This window comes from Pogona vitticeps, chromosome 2, assembly GCF_051106095.1.
Source record: "Pogona vitticeps strain Pit_001003342236 chromosome 2, PviZW2.1, whole genome shotgun sequence".
Taxonomy (NCBI): Eukaryota; Metazoa; Chordata; class Lepidosauria; order Squamata; family Agamidae; genus Pogona; species Pogona vitticeps.
In genome coordinates, this window is record NC_135784.1 from 209,815,912 (window position 1) to 209,842,809 (window position 26,898).

At 43.6% G+C, this 26,898-nt stretch overlaps 1 protein-coding gene across 1 annotated transcript in view; it reads right to left on the reverse strand.

The window, feature by feature from the left end:
• The window catches only part of LOC110077722 (uncharacterized protein KIAA1958), a 72,673-nt gene extending 46,800 nt beyond the window's left edge, over window positions 1-25,873 (reverse strand). Inside the window, exon 1 of the mRNA XM_020791089.3 lies at window positions 25,496-25,873. The gene's annotated coding sequence lies outside the window, so the exon portion shown is untranslated. The remainder of the gene's footprint in view (window positions 1-25,495) is intronic.
• Between the last annotated feature and the right edge of the window lie 1,025 nt (window positions 25,874-26,898).

Genomic DNA, 26,898 nt, shown 5'->3' on the forward strand with positions numbered 1-26,898 from the left:
ATTCCTGGAAAATAAGAAATCCAGCCTATTGCTGCATGGTTGATTCTGATGCAGGAGCACTGAGGAGTTATGACAAATTTACAATACATCTATTTAACTTATTTTACTTATTCATATACAAGTAAAACACAGTAGAAGAAAAACAGTGTCTATGTCATGCAGAGAAATTGCTGATCCTGACTCAGACTGTTAAAACAAGACAGATTCTTCATATTCGGATTGCAGGTGCGTTTGGGGTTTCTATCTGATTCTAGATTAACCCCATTCCATGTTCAGAGTACATCATGAGGTCATGGCATTGTTTGGACTAGCTGTGCCACCATCTCATACATTCAGGACGTTCTCTTATGGCCAGTCATTCAATGAACAAAACAGATACAGTGGGGTCTCTACTTAAGAACGTCCCTACTTAAGAACAATTCCACTTAAGAACAGCTCCATTTGCTAAATTTTGCTTCTACTTGAGATCAAAAATCCAGATAAGAACAGGGAAAAAAAAACTTTCCTGCTCTTTTTTTAACCTTAGGTCATCTTAGGTTAAAAAAAGTTCTCCCCCTAGTGGTAGAGTACGTATTAACCAGCTTTGCATTAGTTCCTATGGGAACTAATGCTTCAATGTACGAACGCACCTCTACATAAAAAAAACAGCCAGAACGGATTAATTGGTTTTCAGTCCATTGCTTCAAAATTAGCTTCGTCAGAAGTGCTTTTAACACTGTTCCCTGACCTAAGGGGAAAAAAAAGAAAAAATCCCCCTGTAGTGGTAGAAGGCGGAATAGCAGCTTCCCATTAGTTTCTATGGACGGAAAAGAGCAGATACGTATTAAATGGTTTTCAATGCATTCCTATGGGAAATGCAGATTCTACATAAGAACTTTTCCACTTGAGAACCACCTTCCAATACGGATTAAGTTCTTAAGTAGAGACCCCACTGTAGATAGACAGGCAGACGTAGTGGACCTCCTACCCTGAGAATCATGGCAGGATTTTTATTTCTTTTTTTGGTGGTTAGAATCAAACTCAAGTTTATAAATGTTCTTACGTCACGCAACAGGATTTCACCTATGCATCTCCTATTAGATGAAAGGTCTTACAAATTGGCTTCAGTTACTTTTTTTAACCTAGTCCACTACCTAATTTAATCTCTAGCTCTGCTGATGCACAGATTGTCAGGTTTTTCATGTCTCTGCACTAAGCCAAGTCAAGCATTTGTGAACTTTGAAAAAAGTAAAGGAGCTGTTATCTCACCCAGTTCTTCCACTGATGGAGAAAAAGCTTTAACTGTCCCTCTCAGTAAGTTAAAAACAGATACTGCAACACCTTTTCATTTAAGCAAGAAACAAAGGAAAGGAAATAGTTCAAGACTGGAAGGGGAAATTATAAATTATTGCAAGCATCAATTGGAGTGTCACAGAAGGGGATTCTCTTATTTCAAGGATTACAAATAATTGGCTTGCTTTGTTTGGTGATTGGTCTTCAGGACTTAAGCATGGGATTCCTCTGAAGTCTCATTTCACAAGAACAGAAAAACCTGTCTTAATCACCACAACTACAAAAGCAGGTGATACCTTTATTAGACCACTAAAAAAAATCAGGCAAACACAGACAGCTAGCTTTCAATGATAATTCATCTTCATCAGGTTGTGCCCCAAGTTCTTGTAGGCAGTTCAGAACATTATATACTAGGGTTTCAAAGTTTCATGGCCTTTGTTCAGGCCAAGTTAGCTTCTTAAAATGGGTACAGGTGCAATCTACAAAAGGATGGTGGGGGAAGGGTGTGGTTTCAAACTTCTCCCCAGGCTGCAGTTTGGAATTTATAACCCAACTCTTAAAAAAAAGAACCACCAAGCACTCTGCAGCCATCCTGCCCCCTTGCTCATTCACCTTCTTTTGAAACTCAAAAGTTTCTATTTCGTGGGGGAAAGCACGAAACTTTGGGGACTCTAATATATAATTTTCTGGACTACCCACGAGAACCTGGTGCACTGCCTGAGGAAGGTCACTGAAAGCTAGCTGTTTGCTTGTTTTTTTAATGGTCTAATAAAGGTATCACCTATTCTTGAGTTTGTATTGTTTTGGAGACCAGATTTTGTCTTAATTGCTTCTGTGTCACCCTGGTCCATGCATTGATAATCTGTCGGATCAACTACTTCAATGCTCTGTAAGCAGGGCTGCCTTTGAACGTGACATGGAAGCTTCAGCAGGTACAAACTGCAGTGACTAGTTTAGTATTGGGAGCACAGAGGTATGATCACGTCTTCCTGATCCTGGCCAGCCTGCATTGGGCTGTCTGTCTGTTTCCATGCCAAATTCAAAGAGATAGTGTTAACTTATAAAGCCATTAATGGTTTGGGACCTCATTACTTAGTGGAGCATCTCTCTATAAGATCATCTACCCATGCCACCCACTCTACCCAGACTTCGCAGTTGTGAGCGGCTACCCCAAAAGAAGTCCGGAAAACTACCACCAGGAACTAGGCTTTCTCAGTAGTGGCCATAACACTGTAGAACATGTTGCTTACTGATATACTCCAGGCTCCTTCCCTGCTAACCTTCAGAGGCCTTTTATAACATTGTTCCCTGTTGATATTCTTTCTCCCAGATCCATGCGTTTTAATTTGTGTCTCAATTTGAGTTTGTTGATTTTTTTTGGTTAGTTTTTTATTATTGGTGGGTTTTTGTTTGGTGGGGTGGGGTTGTTATTTGTATTACTGTCAGCTGCCCAGAATAGTACTCTGTCACTTGGTAGGCAGTATAGAAATGCAATAAATAGATAGATAGATAGTCTGACTTCCTATTTTTACTTATTAAGCACCTTTTTTTAACTTTCTAAGACAAGGAAGGCTAATTTCAGTCATTAGACAGCATGCAGGGAACAACTGTCAATCAGCCATTACAAATTAGGAAGGCAAACTGCTTAATTAAGGATGGTCATCTCGCAGCCATCACACTATTTATACTATTGCAACAATTTGTTGTTTTGCCTTGGCTCTTGATCAAAGTGAAACAGATTCTGACCATCCTTCAGAAACTGCACATATGCACACAAGAATATGTGTCTATTAATAAAGGTCCCAGGTGCTTTAAAGGGCTCAATTAAAGTGTAACACGTTTCTTGCAAATTGAGACCCTGTTGAATAAAAACCTCCCATATAAATAGTCTGCTCCTCTTTTAGAGGAACACTCCACTGCTGTCATGCATAGCTGGTTCAGAAAACACAAGCGTGGCATTATGGAGTATTCTTCATGCCAAAGGGAAATATAAAAATAAAAATCCACTTTGTACGCTCTCCTGTGCCAGATAGTTTTTTTCTGATTGCCCCCAGAAGGCAGCCAACCTTAATGTTCTGCAGACCAGTGTATTAGAATGCTATGTGATGCTTCAGAATCACTTATTTAACAAGACACTAGCTGCAAGAATAATTGGCTTAGGTGAAAACTGCAAATATATTTATGGCAAGAAGAAAACACTGCATAACCAGCAGCAGGGCTACTGGTAATAATTCAGACAGCTATTCAAAAACACACATATATTTCAAGGGAAGAGCACAAGATGCCTACAAGTTGGATTGCAAAAAATTAGCAAGCATATTGCCATTCAAAACCCATACTGCAATGCAAATCAGTATCACTGCTCATGTGAGCATATGGGCAAATATTTTCCCACCAACTCAACTTTACAGCAGCAGTACAAGTAGTTCTTGCCAAACAAGACATCTGTCATTTGGTTCAATACAGAACCAAGCTCCTGATCTGGCAAAGATTCCTGAAACCTCATTGGATGATAATAGAAGGCCAGTTTTGACCAAGATACCTCCTTTCAATATTCACTCAACAACCAGGCCATAATTGTTTGTACAGAAAATTGATACCATTGCCCTAGTCTAGTATTGTGCCAAACTCAGGAACACAGTTTTAATTTTGTGTAGGGAGTACTGAGAATAAGAGAAACGTTTGGATTCTGCTGGGTTGTTTACTTACATTAGAATTTAGTTTATTCAGTGTTGATGAATTCCAGGATGCCTTGAAATCTGTGCAGAGATCCTCCAAAACTATTGTTTTGCACGTCAACATTCATGCAGACTATCTTGATGTGGCCCTGTCTTATTACTAAGTGTGTCATGGATACAACTCACAAAGCAAGGCATTTTGTAATTTCTTACTCTGATTTGGAGTTCTAGGAATGTGAAGACACACTACTTATTCTCTGTTTGATTATGGACAAGAATAGCAGGATAGCTTAATGGTTTAGCTATGGTTAGGAGTTTGATTCCCCACTGTGTGTCCCTGACAGGGTCTGGACTTGATGATCCATAGGTTCCCTTCCAGCTTTGCAGTCCTAGATGATTTATTATTATTATTATTATTATTATTATTATTATTATTATTATTATTATTATTATTATTATTATTATTATTATTATTATTATTATTATTATTATTATTATTATTATTATTATTATTATTATTACCACCACTCAAAAATTAAAATAATGAAATCATTGACTGGTGTTATATAACAGATACAAGTTTTAACCAAAAGCCTAAGTATCTGTTAAACATTGGCACAGTATGTATGCTGTTCCTAATCTTGCTCTTTTTTATAGTTCTGACGGTGTTATTCCTGAGATCTGCAGTTGCTTATAATACAGTATGTGTGAAATCTCTTGATATTATTCCCAAAGCCCCAATGACTGCGGGGACCACTAAACTGTGTTTTGTCTACAAGTGAGATGGCTTCCTTGGACTTGACCCAGCAAGTCAACAGTTCTACCCCCATGGGTGGCCATATGCTGAATCTGGTCTTTGCTGCCGAGCAGAGAGAGTGTACTCCAATGGTGGCTGACTTGATATTGGCCCCTTTGTCATGGTCGGATCACCACCTAATTAAATGCAGCCTCTCAGTGGCACTTCCCTCCTGCGGGGAGCTTGGACCCATTAAGATGGTCCGCCCCCACAGGTTACTGGATCCAGTTGGATTCCAAGATATCATGTGGGGGATTCTGGCTGACTTGGTTGGCGCTCCTGTCAATGCTCTGGTGGATGGCTGGTATACCGCCACCACCAGGGCGGTCAACATGATCACGCCTAAATGCCCTCTCCGCCACCGAGCCCAACCAACCCCCTGGTTTAACCAGCAGCTGAGAGCCATGAAGTGTAATTGGAGAAGGCAAGAGAACATTTGGGGAAGGGCCCTGAAGGAAATTAATCTAAAAACCGCCAGGATCATGTCTAACCTTTACCTAGCTAGGGTAAAAGTTGCTAAAAGAGCATTCTTCACTGACCAGATAAGCGAAACTCACAACCAGCAGGCAGAACTTTTATATATAGTGTGTGATCTATCCAGAGTTGGCCACAGTGATGGGCCTCCCTCTAGTGTTTCCTGTGACCAACGTGCACCATTTTTAAAATCTAAAGTGGAGGCCATCCGGCGGGACCTTGATCCCTTTTTACAGACAGTGAATTGAGCTGAGATGTCCAGTGCATTGTCTTGCCTGGTGAGGTTAACTTGCTTTCAACCTGTGACATCCAATGAGGTGGACAGGGTGCTTGCATGCTGTTGTGCCACCACTTCCTCTTTAGACCCTTGTCTGGCCTGGCTCATCAAAGCAGCCAAGCTGGTGGTAACGGAATGGGCCACTGCAATAATTAATGGGTCTCTCCAGGCCGGCATGGTTCCCCCTGCCCTCAAGGAGACACTCATTATGCCCATTAGAAAGAAAGAAACCTAATTTGGCAGCGGACAAAATTGGGAATTATGCCAATGTTTCTTGAGCAAAGTGGTCAAGAGGGTGGTGGCCAATCAGCTCCAGGCCCTCGGAGGAAACTGTTGCCCTTGATCCATTCCAGTAGGGCTTCAGTCCACACCATGGTATGGAAATAGCATTGGTTGCCTTGCAGGATGACCTCCTGAGGGAGGCCGAAGAGGCAATATGTCCTTGTTGGTTCTCCTCAATATCTCAGCAGCCTTTGCTATTTAATATCTATATGAGGCTGCTGGGTGGGGTCATCTCGCAGCCATGTTTAGCAGTGATTTTATCTCCATGGAACTTTTTGAATATAGTTTTAGGTCATCCATTTATAACAGATGATTGATTTTTTCCTGCTTCTTCTGAAATATGGTAGCCCAATCCAGTTTTATTTAAAATTAATAACATAGGGATAAGTGAGACGTTAGACAGCAGTGGTGAAAAAGAATCTCCTTGAAATATTCTTCTTCCATAGGCCATTAAGACAGTTTTCCATTTCCCCTGTTTTCTCAAGGAACTTCTGAATCATTTTACTAATCCCAAAAATTTCTATCCAACTGTGTGGCAATGAGTCAAATGCCCCTTTATGGTCTATCTAGGCCATGTTAAGATTTGTTTGTTTGTTTGTTTTGTCTTTTTGGATTATTTAGTTTCATTTTCTCAATAAGCAGCTGATCTTTCCTGCCTCTTAACTTTATATATTAATCTTGCAAGTACTCCTGCAAGGAGCTTGAACACTGCTGGAAGGCATGTAATTGGTCAATTTTTACTGGGTTCATTGTCCTTTTGATGATCTTTTATTATCAGAGGTGTGCATCCTGTTGTCATGCAATCTTCAGTTGTAGAATTTTGAAGTAAGTGATTAAATTGCACTGCCATTCATTGATGGAGATTTGTTAAATGTGTTAACCAAAATCCATGCAGCTCATCTGGACCAAGCGCACTTCAGTTTTTACTTGCCTTGTAATCATTTCAGTTATTACATTATCATCCGAACGTTTTCCTTGAGTTTCTTTACAAATGTCTTTAATCCATGAGAGATTTTTATTATGTCCCGTTGGGCTTTCCCACATTTCTTTCCAAAATTTTAGAGTATCATCTTTACATGGGCCTAATTTCTTTTTGTTCTGCATTTTCTCCTAGTGACGTATAGCATAATCGTTGGTTATTTCAAAATTGTTTTCTCTATATTGTATCAAGCGTCAGTCATATCTTTCAATTTTCTTTTCTGTAGTGGTCACCTGTTGTTTTAATTCTTCCATAATTTCAATAATTGTTTTCCTTTCTAGGTCATATATTTTGCATAGTCTAGCTTTTGCTTTTTCATTTTTAAGTTTTGAATCTTTCAAGTGTTTTAAATTGCTAATGTCTCTATATAATTTCTTTTCTTTCCAGCTGAATTTGCCATTTTGGAGTGCCAAGAGTTTTTTTGTGCTGCAAAAAAGCAAAGCGTGCTGCTTATATACCGCCCCATAGCGCTTCAAGCACTCTCTGGGCGGTTTACAAGTTAATTATGCAGGCTACACATTGCCTCCCTAGCAAGCTGGGTACTCATTTTACCAACCTCGGAAGGATAGAAGGCTGAGTCAACCTTGAGCCAGCTACATGGGATTGAACCCCAGGTCATGAGCACAGTTTTGGCTGCAGTACAGCAGTTTAACCACTGCACCATGAGGCTCTTTGTCTTTTGTTTGTTGTTTGTTTGGTAGCTTGAAATCAAGTTTCATGGTTATTATGGTAGCTGTGCTATACATGAGCTGGTTTATTTCCATTACTGTGTTGGTTGGGATTGTTCTGATTACTACATTTGCATCTGTTGGGAGATCTTTTACTGGCTTACTTTGTAATTGGTGCAAATTGGAGAGCCTTTGTCTTTCCATGTTTTGGCTAATATATGTTAACATTTTTCCCCTCAATGATGTCTGCCGTTCTGTCAACTCATAATTTCTTGGTTGTTCCATGAGTTGATCCTCTGTTGATGCATTTTCTTCCACTATTATGTTACCTCTACCCTCCATGTTTCTTCAATACTCTTTTTTGAAAATCACAGACTGTTGGGTTTGCCTTGTAATAACATTTCATAATTTCTTTTGAGCAGGAGTCCAAGGTTTGCATTTACATTGCTCCGGTAGCTTTGCAGCAGACTGTTGGATCCTCAACAGGGTCTGCTGAATCCTATAACCCACTCATCATCAGATGTCCAGGAGCTATAGCATCTGATACGGTCCTTGTTGACCCAAGCGATGACCGATAAGATATAGATTTCTATTTATTTCCTCTCATCATAATTGATGGTCGGTTGATACAGTTGGTCTGGCTTCTTCTTCCTCTTTGTCTTCTTCTTCTTCTTCTTCTTCTATTTTGAGAATTTAGATTTCTTGAGTGACCTCATGCAGACCAATGTTTTAATTCTGCTCTGCAAATCTGGATTGAACTGAGCAGGGTTCAACACATAGACAAACATATCACTATGTCTGCTTTGTCCTTTATACAGATTATAATGAAGCTGAGTATGGCAGAATTCTAAGTTTGCTACTGTTACTTGGCACAATCCCACAACCACCCACTTGTGACAAACTCCCACTGACATAAGGAGAGGCTTTTCCATAAGATTGATCTTTAAGGATGATTTTATCTCATCTTTGACTGCCAGTTTGGCTGTAACATTTAGCCTAGTGTGATATCTAGAGCTGATCTTCTGTTTTGCTGACATATTCTGTTAACTCACTCCTTGGTTTTTCTTCCACTTTAAGATTGCAAAGAGGTCCACGGGCCTTAAGTCAGAATTTGGTCCATAGAGAAAGGAAAGACTGCAAACCGTTCCATCTGACATGTGAAATCTAACTCCATCTGACCTTTCTGGCAATCTAACCTCAAAAGCTATGGGCATCATCGTTGGCCCAATTTTTGAACAATTTACCTTAACCCCAAGTTTTTTACCAACTTTGCTTGATAAAAAGTTCTAGAGAACTCGGAAACTTACTTATTTGTAGCATTTAATAAATTCGAACTTTGTTCCTATGGGTGGATTGGATACTTACTTTATTCTATTTTCCATAGGCGTACGAGTAGTTGCTCTTTTTGTTCTTGTTGTTGTAGAAGGATATCTTCTTAACTGATAGATTGAAATGGATTCATGGTGAAGCCTGTCCTTGGTTGGACTGTTCATGGAAGTTGCAGGGGCATCAGCACATTGTACCGCTGGTTAGGAAGTCTATCATGAATAGAGATGGCACAAACCTTGGTCCAGAGGTTCCTGCTGGTTCTGGTTCATACACAGGGCACCATAGGTGCCACATGTTCCCTTACCCTGCTTCCCCCGCCAGTGACCCACTCACCAGTTGGAGCATGCTCCTCTCCTCCTCCTCTTCAGCTGACTATTCCCTGACAGGAGCATGGGATTGCCTTTCCTGCCTCGCCTGAGTGGGCAATCAGCCCAGGAGGCAGAGCAGGGAAGCCCTGCTGTTACCGGAGACTGGTTGAACAGTTGAAGAGGAGGAGGAGTGGAGCACGTGACGGCTGGTGAGTGGGGGATCCAGCTGGCAAGGCAGGGGGTCATAGATATGAATGGTTGGGTGTTGGGGAGATTTTGAAGAAGCTCAGTTAGGTTGCAAACAAGAAAAATGTGGCTTAGAGTCCGTTGGCAAGTGGTTCAAAGACAGCTGACAGCTCAGATGTGCTGAGGAAAGAGAAAGTCAAAGCTGAAGGATCCCTACTGGAAGATGTGAGAATTAGAGCTGGTTGTGTTTGCCAGGATATTGTGGCCCAGAATGTAGAATTTACTCTTTGTACATGAACCAGAGTGCATGAACCAGAATGTTCTGTTAGGAATCCATTTTATAACAGGTGTGCAGCTACAAGGTCAGCACATGTAGCTGATGCAATACTCAAAATGTGTATTGGATATGATGTAGTGTCTAGGAGAAGACATCAGGTAATGTTCCAGTGATTAGTTGTTTCAAACTATATAAGAGCTACACACTATAGTGGAATATGGAGCTTTATATGGAGAGTTGCTGCACAAAGTTCTGTCCGTCTCTTTTACAGATAAGTGCCTTGTTTAGTCTGCTGTACATAACTCGGCTGTACATATTTTGTAAATACATTACTGGAAAGGAATCTCTGTGAGTCTCTTTACTGTTGATCTGGAAGACTGCCTTGTCTCGGACTCATTTCTACACCCCAAAATTGTTGACAGTGTTGCTTTGAAGGTTTGGTGAAGCTTCCAGCAGGGAACAAGGCCCAGCACAAGATTTCAGGCACAGATCTGATCAGCAGGAATTTCAGCAAGAGTCCTTCAGACTGGGTCATTCCAAATGCAAAAGGCTAGAGAAAAGCTGGAGGCAGAGCAGGGAAAAACTATACAGCATATGTTCCTAGTTATGAGGAACTAGTTGGGAAATCTGATCTGAAGGAAAAGCTATTAGGAACTTATTAGCTGTGGAAGATTCTCTTAAATATTAGGAACAGGAACCAGACATATTTAAATGCATTTGAAAAATATTAACCCATTACTCATTGAATAAGTTTATTTCATAATAAAAATCATAGTTTTGTTTATCCTGTCTTAAGCAGTTTCATCAGCCTATGCCATAGCAACAGGGTTACTTAGTTCTATAAGGCTGACAGTGTACAGTATACTGCAAGTTTTTATTGTTCGGCAAATTTTATGACAAGAAGTTCCATAGATTGAATCCTTGGTGTTTAAAATGGGAAATACAGTACAAGAAAAACTGACATTATTATTTTATACATGATGGCAATTTCTGAACATATTTATTTTACTGTTATTAAATTATTGTTTCTTTACACAGAGACCTGGTGTTTTCACTCTTGTCAAACAGGTAACAAACAGATTTTTAGCTTGTGAGAGAACAAAGTGTCTCAAAATTTGTAGCAACAAATAGTTCAGGTATTTTTTTCATCCTCTGAAACGTGCACGTACAATTGGCTTCCAGAGCACTTTTTGGAAACTTTCCAGTTATTACAGCAACAGATTACTCTTCCAAGTACTCTGACAGTCTAGAATGAAAACCCTCTCAGATTCTTTGCTCCTTAGTATCCCATTTCCCTGCTTTGCTCCTGCTGAAACCCCCTCTTCTACACAGGCAGCTCATAAGTGGGCACCTACCCCTGAAACTCTGGGGTGGGATATTCTCCATTAGCCCATGATCCTCCCCTACTCTTCCACACAGCTATACAAAGCACAACAAATACTGTCCCCTTTTCTTGCATCTGGCATGGCACTGAGACTTCAGTAGACAGTAGGCATCCTTCAGTCTCGAGGGACCATGGTATTGTGCTCTGTATGGAGGACTTGGAACAGCATCTATTGTGGTTGAGGCAGTCAATTCAAGAGTGACAATCCCTTCCACACTGAAGACAAATCCAATCTGTCCCCTGTCCAGCTCCCTGATTTTGCTGCTTTCGTAACTGCCTCTTTGCCTCGGCCTGCTGGGCAAGGGTCTCTTCAAATTGGGAGAGGCTGTGATGCAACGCCTGACTCCAGGCTGAATGCTCAGATGTCAGGGTTTCCTATCTGTTGAGGTCCATTCCTAAGGCCTTCAGATCCTGCTCACAGATATCCTTGTATCACAGCTGTGGTCTCCCTCTGGGGCGATTTCCCTGCACTAATTCTCCATACAGGAGATCCTTTGCAATCCGACCATCAGCCATTCTCACGTCAAGCCCAAGCCAATGTAGACATTGCTGTTTCAGTAATGTATACATGCTAAACATTCCAGCTTGTTCTAGGAATACTCTATTTGGAGCTTTGTCCTGCCAGGTGATACCAAAAATGCGTTGGAGACAATGCATATGGAACATGTTCAACTTCCTCTCCTGCTGTGCACAAAAGCTCCAATACTCACTTCTCTCTGATCTAGTCCAGAAATAGACACCTTCTGTTACAGTTCCAAAGGCATGCTTCAGCATGACAGCAAAAAAGATCCCAAAAAGTGTTGGTGCGAGGACACAGCCCTGTTTCACTCCTCTTCAGATGTCAAAGGGATCTGATGTTGAGCCATCAAAAACTACAGTGCCCTTCATTTCCTCAGGAAAGGACCTGATGATGTTAAGGAGTCGAGGTGGACATCCAATCTTGTGAAGTATTTTAAAAAGGCCGTCCCTGCTAACCAGATCAAAGGCCTTTGTGGGATCTATAAAGGCCACAAAGAGTGGCTGTCGTTGTTCCCTACATTTCTCCTGCAACTGTCTGAGAGAGAATACCATGTCAGTGGTGGATCTATTAGCTCGAAATCCGCACTGTGATTCTGAATAGTGGGGTCTCGACTTACGAACGACCCTACTTGCGAACAATTCAACTTACGAACCCGCCCTATAGGGGAAATAAGGACTCGACATACGAACTTCCCTCGAGTTACGTACAGGAAAAAAGTGCCCCCTCCCTCCCCTTAGAGGCTTCTGGAGGGGAAAAAAGGGTCAGAAACTTAAAAATAAATAAAAGAAAGTCACTTACCAGGCCTTGGTAGCCTCCAAACAGCAGGAAAAAGAGCAGGAAACAGCTAGAAGCTGACACCCAGAAGGGAACCTGACAGCCATGCTCCTGCACCCTCCTCTCCCCGCCTATCAGCTGATGGGCTGGCTCTGAAGAGGCACAACATGCTTTAAAACGTGATTTAAAATTGGCTTTGTTGAAAAAAAAGATTTCTAAAGTGCTTTGCAAACTGTTCCCTGCCTTCCCCCTCCTTTCCTGAACCTAAGGGGAAAAAAGAAAAAATATCCCCCTCTAGTGGCAGAAGGCAGAATAGCAGCTTCCCATTAGTTTCTATGGACTGAAAAGAGCAGATACAGATTAAATGGTTTTCAATGCATTCCTATGGGAAATGCAGATTTGACCTAAGAACTTTTCGACCTAAGAACCACCTTCCAATACGGATTAAGTTCGTAAGTCGAGACCCCACTGTAGACACTGTCTGCAAGCACCTGGAGCCTCTTCAGCATAACACGGGCAAGCAGCTTCCCTACAACGCTGAGAAGAGAGATGCCACGGAAGTTATTTCAGTTGCCCCTGTCTCCTTTCTTCTTCTACAGCGTGACAATATTTTCATCTTTCATGTCCTGTGGTACGCCACGTTCTCTCCAGCAAAGACAAAAGATTTCATACAGCTTGGTGGTGATGATCTATTTACAGCAGTGGTTCTTAACCTTTGTTACTCGGATGTTTTTGAACTGCAACTCCCAGAAACCCCAGCCAGCACAGTTGGTGGTGAAGGCTTCTGGGAGTTGCAGTCCAAAACTCCTGAGTAACCCAAGGTTAAGAACCAGTGATTTACAGCACTTCAGCACTTCATCAGGGATGTTATCCTTCTCAGGTGCCTTGCTGGAGGCAAGGGAATCCAAGGCTGCTTTTATTTCTGCTAAAGTTGGTTCGCTGTCCAACTCTTCCAAGACAGGCAGGCACTTGGTGTTATTTAGTGTCTCTTCTGTTACTACATTCTATCTGGAATATAGCTCAGAGTAGTGCTGCACCCAGCGTCCCATCTGCTGTGCTGGATGATCACACCTGTAGCAGACTGCAAAGGAGCAGATTTCTTCTGTATTGGACCTAAAGCCTGCTTGATACCATCATAGACTTCCTGTAGACAGGTGCCTATGTGATTATTTACAGCTTTGTATGGGAAGATGAAAAAACTGAAATGTTTGTGTAACCCAAGCTTACCATAATACCCCCCATCCCACCGGACATAAGATGAGCCTTGCTTAATCAAACCAAAGCCTAGCTCACTATTCTGTTTTCCACAGTGGCCAATCAGATGGCCCATAGAAGTCCACAGTAGAGGCAAAAGTCTTGCTTAAAGGTGCCCTTCAACTACTGGGTTTTGTTTGTTTGTTAGTTAGTTTGTTTGTTTTTTTGCAAACTGCTGCTGGGGATGAAATTCCCCATTATTTGTCCTCCATGAATTTGTTTAATCTACATTTTAAGCTATCTCAACTTGTACGCATCTTGAAACAGTGAATTTAATAAACAGAGGCGATAAAGTGCTCAGCCAGAAGGAAGTAACAACACTCTGTATCTTCTCCTTCATAGCTCTTGGTTCTTCCCCTGAGCTACTGGTAACTCACATGCCAAACTGCATCACCCTCATATGGTGGGGGAAGAGAGCCTTCCTTGGTCCATGAGCCATCCGTGCCCAGAACAGGCAAAGTCACAAAACATGTTTCTCCTTGTGTTGCCTATGAATAGGCCATTACTCCTGAACAGGCTATTCCTCATGCCCAGACCCAAGGTAAGCAGTTACTTGGGGAAATGAACTACTCCCTATCTTAGCAACAGGATAGCTCCTCCCCATAAGGCTTCTTGTCCCATTCAGTTTCCCATCTTCTGCTACCGAATAATCAATTATATTTGCAAGCTTATTATTCTGCAGGCTTAACACACATGAATGAAGGCAAAATGCAGTATATATTATAGGCTTATACTGTAGATACTTATATCTATGGTATACCTCAAGCAGAATAAATATTTTGCATTATTTATACTAATACTTCTATAGACTATATCACTCTGTCGATACAGATATTCCCACAGGTGGAAGATTTTCATTTTTCAGCCATAATTTATCTTTGATAGTGGGTGTTTGAATAGTCGTATAAACAAGACCTCATATTCACTTCAAGACACAATTACCGAGCAAGGCAATACACAGTTCTTAGCAGCCTAAGAACCTCATTATAGAATCTGTGTAGTATATTTGTTACCAAGGAAACATACTAGATCACTGATACTATAATTTCAGCATTATAAAAGGTTTCACTCAGTACTGCCAATTCTTCTTTCAAACACGCAGTATTCAGCATTTTAGAATAAAGTTCAATAGAATTATGATAAAACAGTAGTGGTCCCAAAGTCATTTAAAGCATTTAACCCAATGTTTTTGGGTTATTTTCGACCACTAGATAGACATTTTAAGGAAACATAAAATGCTACAGTACTCTGCACAGACCAAACTGTGCACAAATTCAGTAGTGCTTTCTCTGAATCCTTGGTTGTGGCTGGACTGGGTCTGTCATTTTTATATTATTAGCTTACTTATCTGGTGAAGTCTTGTTCATGTGCTTCTATATACCGCCTCTGTAATGAGGTTGTGAAGGGAGGGAGATTATTATTTTAAAAAAGTGACCATTTTGTCTATTATTAAGCACAGGAGACACACATGCAATATGGAATGGTGTTACCAAATGTAACTCTCTCTCATTCCACCTCAAACAACTTTGGGATATTCTTTAATCAATAGTAATGGATACAACACAGAGTTGCCCCCTCCTTCGCACCTCTTTAGCCCATCTCTTCAGCCCCAGGGTGGCATAATGATATACACTGCTTTAAAGCACGTCCACTGCCTTGTGGCTATATCCACTCATGGAAAAGGCTTCAGGAGTTAACCTCGAGGCAAAATCCGGAGCTGGAGTCCCGAAGGCAGCATGTGTCGTTCTGCCAACTCCTGTGACATTGCTGGAACCAGTTGTATTGGCTGTTGCCTTTCCATTGGACCATTTCAGCAATGTGCAGAGGGGGGATCTGCTGCTTGGGTAACAGCCTATCCTCCATATTACCTTACCCGGGCTTCATGCTCTGGAGAGGACACTCCTCGATTCAGAGCATGTTACCATAGTCTCTCGAGACTGAAGGATGCCTATGCTATGCTAAAGCACAGGACTTTAGACAGATGGTGAAGGTGGAGATGAGGACCCTGACGTCCCTGTCGAATCAGTGGCAGAGTGTGTTTGTTGCTACAGAACACCTGAACATACACTGAAAGAGATATGGGATAATGTGCTCAGCAGTTGTTTTGAAACATACGCTAAATTAACTCTGCAACAATAAGGATGTGGGCGGCCTAGAAACCAACAAAAAAGTTACCACCCAAAGTAGGAAACATCTGAAAGCTATGGATGCTTGACAATTAATATTTTCTAAGTATCCACCTTAAATATTTTCAATCACTGATTAAATGCAAAAAGTATGGATGTGACAAATCTATATCTGCAAGTACATCTTACATAAATCCCAAAGATACCCTCCCAGGCCAATGAGAAACATATGCCAGATCCACAGCTGTATAACTCTTCTGTTAGACCTACCAAAATACCACCAAAGAATGTGCATAGCTTTGAGTACTATAGAGCCATCCAAGCTAAGTGATTGTTGTACAAGCAAGCACCTAGCCCAGTGGTTCCTGGCATTTCTGGGACCTGCAATCCAAGAACCACCTGGGCTGCCCATGGTTCGGAACCACTGACCTCACTTGATGAAAATGTTCTGGAGCTCTTAAAAGCTTGCACGCTGTTCTTTGGCATTTTGGCTAATCCCAATAAACATATCACCCAACTGTGGATCTGAGCTGTATCAGGTACACTTGTCACCAAAAAACCCACAAAAAAAAACCCAGGATGGATACAGCTTCTTACAAGGAATGCATCTTTGTGACAAATTCAGGTTGAGTAATATACAAAACATCTCAGTAGTCACGGGTAGGGGGAGATATGGCATTGGCCCCGTCCCTGCTCGTGTAAGAAGAACGATGGGCAGATGCCTAAAACCTGTACATTGTTCTGAGACGGGGTCCAACCCCCAGTATCGAGGTAGCCAGTCCAGTCGGCCATCCACTCTGCGCCTGGTGTTGTTGAATGCCAGGTCTGTATCCAACAAGGCCCAATTAATTTACGATCTTATTTTGGAGCAGGATGCAGACCTGGCATGCATAACCGAAACCTGGATTGGCGGAGAGGGGGGTCCCCCCCTAGCATTCATCTGTCCGCCCGGTTATGCCGTCCAACACCAGGGTAGACTGGAAGGTCGGGGGGGGGGAGTAGCCATTGTTTATAAATCCAGCTTAGAGGTTGCTAGGCGCTCCACAGTGGTAAAACCGGGTCTAGAGGCTCTTCACGTGTCGATTGGGGCCAGGGATGGTATTGGGATTTTGCTGGGTTACCGTGCTCCCCGCGACCCAGCCACTTCCCTACCGGAGCTGGTGGACTTTGTCTCCGCGGCACTGCTGGGTTCCCCGAACCTATTGGTTCTGGGGGATTTCAACGTGCATGCGGGGGCAGAGGTTTCTGGGCCAGCTCTTGAGTTCTTGGAGACCATGGCCTTCTTGAACATGTCCCAACATGTTAACGGCCCCACCCACGTGGGTGGCCACACACTTGACCTGGTTTTTTCCACAAATGGGAGCGAGAGTGGTCCGATGGTGACTGACCTTGAGTCGGTCCCCTTGTCATGGTCGGATCACCACCTAATAAAATGCATCCTCAACATGGCTCTTCCCCCCTGCAGGGAGCAGGGACCTATTGTCATGGTCCGCCCTCGAAGGCTACTGGATCCGGTTGGATTCCAGGAGGCCATGAGAGGTGCCACGACTGACCTGGCTGGCGCTCCTGTCGACGCTCTGGTTGATGGCTGGTTCTCAGCCGCGGCTAGGGCTGCAGACACGATCGCTCCTAAACGCCCTCTCCGCCGCAGAGATCGTCCGGCACCTTGGTTTAACCAGGAGCTCCGGGCATTGAAGCGGGTCAGGAGACGGCTAGAGCGCAAATGGAGAAAGGACCCGACGGATTGGAATTGGATAGCTGTTAAGGTCGCTACTAACCTTTACCTGGCTAAGGTAAAGGCTGCCAGTCGAACATACTTCGCTAACCGGATAAGCGAAGCCTCCAACCAGCAGGCGGAGTTATTCCGTATAGTACGCGACCTATCCGGAGTTGGTCTGAGCGACGGGCCTCCCTTTAGTTTTTCGCCAGACCAATTTGCAGCATTTTTTAAATCAAAAGTGGAGGCCATCCGCCGGGACCTCTCTCCCTTTTTGAACACAGTGAGTCGAGCAGAGATGTCCAGCGCTCCGTCTTGCCCGGTGATTCTTGATACCTTTCAGCCTGTTACGCCTGACACTGTGGCCAGGGTGCTTGATCGCTGCCGTGCCACCACCTCCTCCTTGGACCCTTGCCCGGCCTGGCTAATCAAATCAGCCAGGCCTTTAACAACGGAATGGGCCACGGTTATAATTAATGGGTCTTTCCTTGAGGGCAGATTTCCATCTGCCCTGAAGGATACACTCATTAGGCCCATCAGGAAGAAACCTAGTTTGGCGGCGGACGAAATTGGCAATTACAGGCCCGTCGCCAATGTTTCTTTCCTAAGCAAAGTGGTGGAGAGGGTGGTGGCCGATCAGCTGCAGGCACTCCTGGATGAAACAGATGCCCTGGATCCATTCCAGTCGGGCTTCAGGCCGCGCCACGGTACGGAGACGGCATTGGTCGCCCTGTGTGATGACCTATTGAGGGAGGCCGACAGGGGCAAAGTGTCTCTGTTGGTCCTCCTTGATATCTCAGCGGCCTTCGATACCATTGACCACGGTATCCTCCTGGGGAGGCTCTCCGAGTTGGGAATAGGCGGCCTGGCATTGTCCTGGCTCCGTTCCTTCTTGGAGGACCGTCCTCAGAGAGTTCAGCTTGGGGAGAGTGTCTCGGCCCCGTGGATCCTCAATTGTGGGGTTCCGCAGGGGTCGATTATCTCCCCAATGCTGTTTAACATCTATATGAGGCCGCTGGGCGAGGTCATCAGGGGGTGTGGAGCCAAGTGTCACCAATATGCTGATGACACCCAGCTCTATATCTCCTTTTTGCCAACCACAGGAGATGCCGTTCCGTCCCTTCAGCGCTGCCTGGAGACTGTACTGCAATGGATGCAGGAGAACGGGCTCAGGCTGAACCCGGACAAGACGGAGGTGCTGAGGGTGGGCGCCCCCGCAGCTCGGGATTTGGGAAACCCCCTCTCTTTTGGGGGGGTGACCCTGCCCGTCAGGGATGTGGTCCGCAGCTTGGGGATCCACCTGGACCCGGCGCTCACTATGGAGTCCCAAGTGGCGTCGGTGGTCCGTACCGCCTTTTTTCATCTTAGGCGGATAGCCCAGCTGCGACCCTACCTTGATGTGGGGGCTCTCACTACCTTGGTACATGCGCTCGTAATCTCCAGATTAGACCACTGTAATGCGCTCTACGTGGGGCTACCTTTGGGGTTGCTGCGGAAGCTACAGGTGGTGCAGAATGCGGCGGCCAGATTAATCAGCGGTGTGAAAAAATACCAACATATTTCACCCACTCTGGCCGCCTTGCACTGGCTGCCCATCCGCTTCCGCATAGACTTCAAAGTGTTGATGCTCACGTATAAAGCCCTAAACGGTTTAGGGCCTCGATACTTGGCGGAACGCCTTCTCCCGCCAAGATCTACCCGTGTCACTCGCTCGAGCCAGGAGGTGAGGTTGAGGAGCCTAACGCCGAGGGAGGCCCGGAAGGAGAAGACAAGAAATCGGGCCTTCTCGGCGGTGGCTCCTCGCCTCTGGAACAACTTACCTCCTGTGATCCGCAGGTCTCCCTCGCTGGGTGTTTTCAAGAAGCAATTAAAAACATGGCTGTTCCGGCAGGCCTTTCCATCATTCTCCTCTTGACCCCCCTCTTTGTTTTTGCTTTTGCTTTGTGTATTATATGATTTAATGTAGTGCCTTTTTTTTTTTTTTTTTTTTTTTTTTTTTTTTTAGAATTGTCTGTTTTCGTTGTTTTATATTATTTTTATGGTTGTTAGCCGCCTAGAGTGGTCCGTGCGGACCAGATAGGCGGGGTATAAATCAAATAAATAAAATAAATAAATAAATTCCTATCAAGCTGCATTCAGTCTTCAACCCTTCATGACTACTGTGACATTAAAAAAAGATATACCAAGACATCACATTATTATAACTTTTCAACATTCCACTCAATTAAAATTCATTGCATTACTTCTTTGAAGAACCCAATTAAAGTAACATCAAGAGGAATTTTAAAGCAAACCTTAATAAAATACATTTGATCGTACAACCAGATATGAAAGCGTAGCAAAGAAAAACAATTCTCCCAATCATATCTGAAACTATATTTAGAGTTAATGGAATGTATATCATTTGGGAAAAGAGGCCACAAAACAGTGGCTGAAATTCAGCAGCGTAAGTTATGCTATGTAAGGCTGATGACACCATCATCTGAAAATTTCCAGTTCCTCCTAAAGGTTGAAAGGCTTCCTTGGAGTTCCTTTCATTTTGGGGAAGCCACTGGAAACTGTGTGGGGAGTCTTTAATTTCTGAAAATCATAACCGCTAGGATGACTATACTGGTGGCTGCAACTTTCAGAAATGAAAACTTCCCCCACCCCTCATCCCACAGCCCCAACAGCATCTGCACGACAAAAAAGATCCCAGTTTCTCAGAAATCACCACGGCTGATGTAACTGTTAGCCTTACATGGAACAAATTACACTACTGGATTTCAGTCAATATTTGCTAGCAAAGATACACATTTGTTAGAAATCCAGGCACTGGGTTAAAGAATGTGTATTGAACCAAATAATTATATTGACTAAGATGCACTTTTTTTAAAAAAATGGCAGAATTTTCAAGAAGTGTGTGCAGGAGGTGCACAATTTGGACAATATGGATTCTGAGACTCAATATTCTGAACATATGTATTGGGGAGAGATACTGTGAAATGAACATTGATATGTATCCTTGCTAGATTGGCTTAGAGAAACCTGTTGACAAAGTCCAACATTGAAAGATGATGGTGCTGTTGTTAAACAAACGTTTTGATTCAAGAATTACTTGTATAATTGACAACCTATACAGGCAACAAAAAGCAGCATTTCAATTTGAAGATCAGGTGGCAGAGGAAATGGGATACAAAACAACAAGGACATACACTCCTGATACTGGTGTTCAATTTGTACTGTGAGAACATCTCTAAAAAGCACTTGCTGTCTCAAACAATGGTAACATTGTCAGTGTGGAGGTTATCAACAACATCCACTGAGCAGATAATACAGCATTATTAGCTGGCAGTTTAGATAGCCTACAAAGATTAGTTACTTAATAAAGTCATAATCTGCAGTTTTTAGTAAACTGAAGTTTTCCAATTCCAGTTTAAAAATGAGGGTTAAGAAAACCACATTCATGATAATCAATAAAAAGCAAGTACAGTACCCTAAGAAATGAAAGCATGTAGCATGTCGACAAATGTAAGTAGCTTGGGATTTTGTTGAATGAACAGTGGAAATATAATCATGCAATAAAACAGAGACTGACTGGTGCAGCTTCCCCTAAAATGAAGAATATAACATGTAACAAAAACTGAGAATTGGATTTAAGAAAATGCATTACACAATGCTATATCTCCTTGGTTCTACTGTGTGACATGGAATTGTGACTGTTAACACAGGCAACAATGAAATATATGAGCATTTCAAAGTGTGGGTTTATCACACGATCCTAAGAACTGATTGTATTGAGAGGGTCATGAATGAAGAGATGCAAAGGAAAATGAATAAATAAATACTGTAAAAAGTAATAGAAGATGCAAAATATCTGAACCTCATCATGAGAAAAGAAGAGGACAGATTATTACAGTTGATCATTAAAGCTAAAATAAATTGAGGTGAAACCGCAGGAAGCAAAGAAACATACTGGTTAAAAAGCCTTGGATTCTGGTTTGCTGCAGCACAATGTCATTTCTCAGGGCAGCCACATCCAAAATCAAAATAGGCAAGATAACGTCTCGTTTCCAGTAGGAAAGAAGTGTGAAAAAGAAAGTAAGGTCAAATGCATAAAGTGGTATTTTATCGGCCCTTTCCAACTATCCCAACTATCTTACATTTTGTAATGTGAAAACTGGCCACCGCGAGGTAAGACGTTTACAAAGGAGTACATTTTTTAAATGGATATACAGTACCAGGCAGCAAAGCTTTGATACTTCTTTAGCCTGATGAAGAATTCAGTGAAACTCAAAACTTGCATATCTTTAGATTTATTCCTTGATGTAATTAAAAAATACCTCTTCAATCTATTCAACAGTATCCTATTCTGAAGAATAAGTGTTTCGTTACTTTGAATGCACTGTGAAATATTAAGAGTTTTACATGAATAATGCTGGAAAGCAGACTTCTATATTTTGCAAATATCCTTACTCCGAAGTGTTATCAGTACTGCAACTGTTCAAAATTTACGTATCTGATCTAACATGAGCACAGATAAAGAAACATCCAAATGCATGCGTATGGGGCATGCAGAATGAAGAAAGCGCAGGTAGAGCCTATTTTCATATATATTCTATCATATTCTTATTCTGTCTTTCCACCAAGGAGCTTAAGATAGCATTATCTGTCCCTTTGGTTGGGAGGAGCGAGTGGGTGACTGCCCGGGTCTTCAGCTGAACTTCTTGGAGGATCATAAAACAGGTCTATTGAATCCTAGTTCAGGATCAGAGCCAGTATTCAACATTGGGTCACTATTTATGAACAGTGTAATGGGTGTCTGTATTTCAGCAAGGTTTTTCATCACTCAACATTTCAGCTACTGTACCATGCACTGAACAGAAAATAAAATCTGTGCAATCTTTTTGGATAGCACTACACTCCAGAAAATCTCCTAAGGAATCAATCCACTGTATATGAGACATTTAAAACAAATAACATAACCAGTATTAGTAATAATCATGTGCTGTCAAGTCAGTTCTGACCTGTGGCAACCCTTTTTATGGTTTTCCAGGTGGAGAGAACTCAGAAGTGGTTGACCACTTCCTTTCTTCTGGGGGCACCTTGGGACTGTGCAGCTTGCCCAAGGCTACGCAGGCTGGCTCTTCCCACAGGGGGCTCAGTGGGGAATTGAACTCCCATATACTTAAACCACTGAGCTATCCAGCCAGATTTAGATCTCTGCTGCAAGTAGGTCAGAAGGTATGGGTGTTAACCAATTAATATGGCATTTTACTTCTGTGATAAACTTTGAAAAGTGCATTAATATAACACTATAAAATAGAGCATGCTTGAAGCCCATAAACAAACACATTAAATAGGATCTTAGATTTTAATCCAAGATTTAATCACCTTTTTTGTTTAAAAAAACACACACCCCAAAACCATACACACAGACATATACAAACACACACATTAAAATGTTCATAACCATATTGACCCACCATGTTGAGGAACTTTAGTGCTATGGAGTGACCAACAGATTAGTAACAGTGTATCACAATGCAGTATAAAATGTCCTAATACACCCACTACTGTACATATAATCACCATTGCCATCACCACCACAAAATGAATTTCAGACAGTTTATTTAGAAAAAGTTTGTACTCCCTAGTACCTAAGGTTTTGAGCTAGGTTAGAGGAAGCATCAATTGAACAGCAAATAAATCTCATCTCAGTCTACTACTAATGAAGAATAAGAATTCACATTCTTTTATAAGAGATGACTTCAAAGTTCATCCATGTAACTGGATCTGCAGATCAGGAACAAATATGGGGGAGCCGGAATCTCTTAAAGTACACATTTACAAATGGTCATTTTTTAAAGTCTTGTGTTCTGCAAGTCTTGTTAAGAGGGGCATATAAGGAGGGCAGGAAAGAGGAAGAATTCAGAACGATTCTGTTTGACTCCATGCCTCTGCTAAAGTGCTTGCTGTTTCTTATACCTCACAACCTGAACTCTGACTGAGAAAGAAGTTAGTAATTAGCAAGCACTTGTGGGGGGGGGGGGGAGAACAGGACATTGATTGATTGATTGATTGATTGATTGATTGATTGATTGATTGATTGATTGATTGATTGATTGGACTGGGGCCACAAGTAATGTTTCTTTCCCTGCCTTTCCCTTCTGTGGCAAGGAAGGAGGGCAGTGGAGAAGACTGAACTTTCAAAGAAAGAAAAAGGCCACCCATGGCTGAGACTTCACCCTTCAAAAAGCTCGTTTTGTAATAAACCCGCCTTTCTTCAAGCTGGCATACGTTCTTCTTCGTTGTCGTTTTCTTCCCCCCCCCCCCCCGCCTTGGAACGGAATTCTCCCTCCAACGTCACCTTCTCCCCTCAACTGCCCAGCCATGCAAGTCTTGCACGCTTCCCGAGAGAGAGAGAGAGAGAGAGAGAGAGAGAGAGAGAGAGAGAGAGAGAGAGAGAGAGAGAACGCCCCACCTGAGTCGGGAGGTATAGGATAACATAACATAACACAGTGCCCTAAAATATGGTGGGTGCATTTGGTACCAAACGTCTGCCCCTGCGCGTAGGATCCCTGAGCAAGTGTATGTCTCTCTCCTTCCTCCAGAGTTCCCTTTCTGTTGTTAAGAAGCTGCCAATACACGCGAGTTAACTCGGCAAGGAGGACGCGTGTGCTTGTAGGAGAAGGGGAACTCCCACACCACGGAGGGCGCTGCCCTCTGCTCTTGTCTACAGACCCCCTCGACCCCTCACGTAACGAAGCAGAAAGTTTTCCCTCCATAACTCTTCCCGCCTCTCTCGCGGGGCTTTCTGCCGCTTCTCCTCCTCTCTCTCTCTCTCTCTCTCTCGCTCGCTCTCTCGCTCTCTCTCTCTCTCTCTCTCGCCTTTACAGGTCAAAGTAAAGCGAAGCTGGTCCTTCTAGGACGGAAAACTCCAGCCACAGAAGCAGGTGCTCGGAGCGTGTCCGCACGAATGCATAGGGCGAAGGCGGCGGCAAAGGAGAGGATCTTTCCCCCGGCGCCTTTCCTTTGCGTGCTGGGCTGCCTTCAAAGGCACACATTTTCGCTTCACCCTTCTTGGCCCCATCGCGGCGCCTGTCCCAGCCCTGGCAGACACGCGTTCGACAATTCCCATACCTGCTTAAGGGCGAGCAAGTCCCATTGGAATCAACGGGAACGACGTCCGAGTAGAAATGGAGGGGGTCCCGCTCTTCCAGAGGCACTTTCATATTATAATACCCGTCCAGCTTCACACAACCACACGTGCATGCCTTCCTCCTTATATGCATCCACAATATTTCTACTCCTTGAAGGCACACACACACACACCTCGTTATACAATATACGCACATCCCTTGGGCTACAGGTAGAGCTGTCCCTTGGAGTCCGCACCCCATCTCACCATTGCTCCCGTTTCACACAAGCTCCATCCTCCCCATTCATCCTAACTGCGCTCGAAGCTGTACTTTCTACACAACCGCAGCCATCCCAGTCTGTACTGCCCTTCCCACTCCCAGCCTTGAATCTGGCAATCCCGTCTTCCGAGAGGGGTCAACTCACATCTTTAGATCACCACAACAAAGGCTCCTCTCTCTCTCCTTCTTCATCTGCTTTCAACCTCGCCAGAGCATATTGGGAGGGGGGGGAAGGAGAGGAATAGCGCTGTAGTTTATTCTTTTCATGCTCTAATAAACTTATACACACATACAATAAACTTCGATCCTTAAAAGCACTAATGACTCTCCTTCGCGGGAAGTGTGGGGGTCCACCTCTCGAAAGCGTCCTCTCCGCTGGTCACCTGGCAAATCGGATCCGACCTCCCAGAGGCTAGAGCACCGCTTCCCACCTACAGGTCTTCCTGCCATTCAATAACTGACCTATCATCCCACACACACACCTCTGTCAGGACAAGCAGTTATTTCTCCACGTCTGTGCACACCACCACCCCTCTTCCGGCAGAGAGCGGCTCTCCCACCCCAGATCCACAAACACAGAGGGGAGACTTTATTATACCCCTCCTCCCGTGCTCTACACACTGAAAAGCTGCCATTCTTTTCACAGTATGACCAAAGCGAGCGAGAGAGGCAGAGGCAGAGAGAGAGAGAGATAACAGAGCGTAGGTACCCCCCCCCCTTACGCAAGCCTCGCATCCACGCCATTTCGCTTCGGCTTCCCTGCCCAGCTCCCCACAGCTCTGATAGCCACCTACCTGCACACGTGTCTGTCCATAGGAATGTGATGTGATGTGCGTGTCTCTGTGTGCTGGAGTGGGGAGGGGGGAAGAGCAGCCCGTGATCTATTCGTGATATTGGATGGTGAGGTTATTCACCAGATCTTGTTTAGGTAGGCGGGCGAATGTTGTGTCTGGGGAGGGGAGGTGTCTTTCAACCTCGTCCACTGGCAGCTCCCTCTCTCTGCCTCCTCCTCCTTCTCCCCCCCCCCGCCGAGTGTATGTCTCTGTGTGCGTGCGTGTGTTTGCTGAAAGCGATTCTCCTCCTTGGCTCGGTGAGATTATTAAATGTTCACTGAGAAAGAGGAAGACACCGGGGAGACGACTCGACTCGCATGAACTACCGGAAATCGAAACCCTGGTCATAAATATACCACAGGAAGTACCATACACAGAAAGAGAGAGAGAGCAAGAGCGATACAGACGCTGAGGCGACTCGTGCCGCCTCCCACTGCCCCAACACACACACAGACACACACACACACGCCTACGCGCTCCGTGGGCACCTCCACCCCAGCCCACCCTGCCAAGGCGAGGAATGGGAACCTGTGAGGGGAAAAGAGAGAGACGGCGCCGCACACGTTCCTTTTGAACGCTTGTCTGCCCAGTTCCCGCTGCGAGTTTATTACCTAGCCATGGATGAGTGGAGAGTATGAATGCAATTGGGGACATATCAACGCAGCATTATTTATTTATTTATTTATTTAATTTATATCCCGCCCATCTGGTATATTTATACCACTCTGAGGGGAGGAGGATGGTGTGATACAACAAGTGAGAGATAAACTGAGGAACGTAAAGGGGCAGCACGCGAACTGCCTATGTACAGAGAGAAACGCTGTGGGTGTGAAAGAGAGAGAACAGTGCGCGTCTTTCCAGCGCTTTTCAAAAAATAATAGAAAAAGTGGAAGGCGTTCAGTGCGCGTCCGTGTTATGTGCAAATGTACACAAAAGCGCACCAGTCGACCCTGAGTGCGGCAGAGACGAGCCTTCTGCCTCAGTCACTCATCCCTCACCCACAGGGAAGGCTTAGGTGGGCTATTGCGGGAGGGGGGGAACATGTTTGCATGAAGGTATGACTCGGCCCATAATCTCATCAGATTGGCACTTTACTTTAAATATGGAGAGACCCTGTGAAGGTTTTTATTTATTTATTTAAGGCACTTATTTGTGCAGATATATTCAAGGAAGAGCAAACTAGAGGCGAGACCAAAACTATTACTCCTGAATGCCAATATTGCAAGAAACACGCGTCACCGAGGTGCCCTCCGTTTTATGCATACATCGCACATTATGCGTTAACGGTGCTGAATACAGAGTGTATGTACGCGTGCCCGCCCCGGATCGTGCAGTCGTCTTTATGTTATTTGTCTCTTTCATTC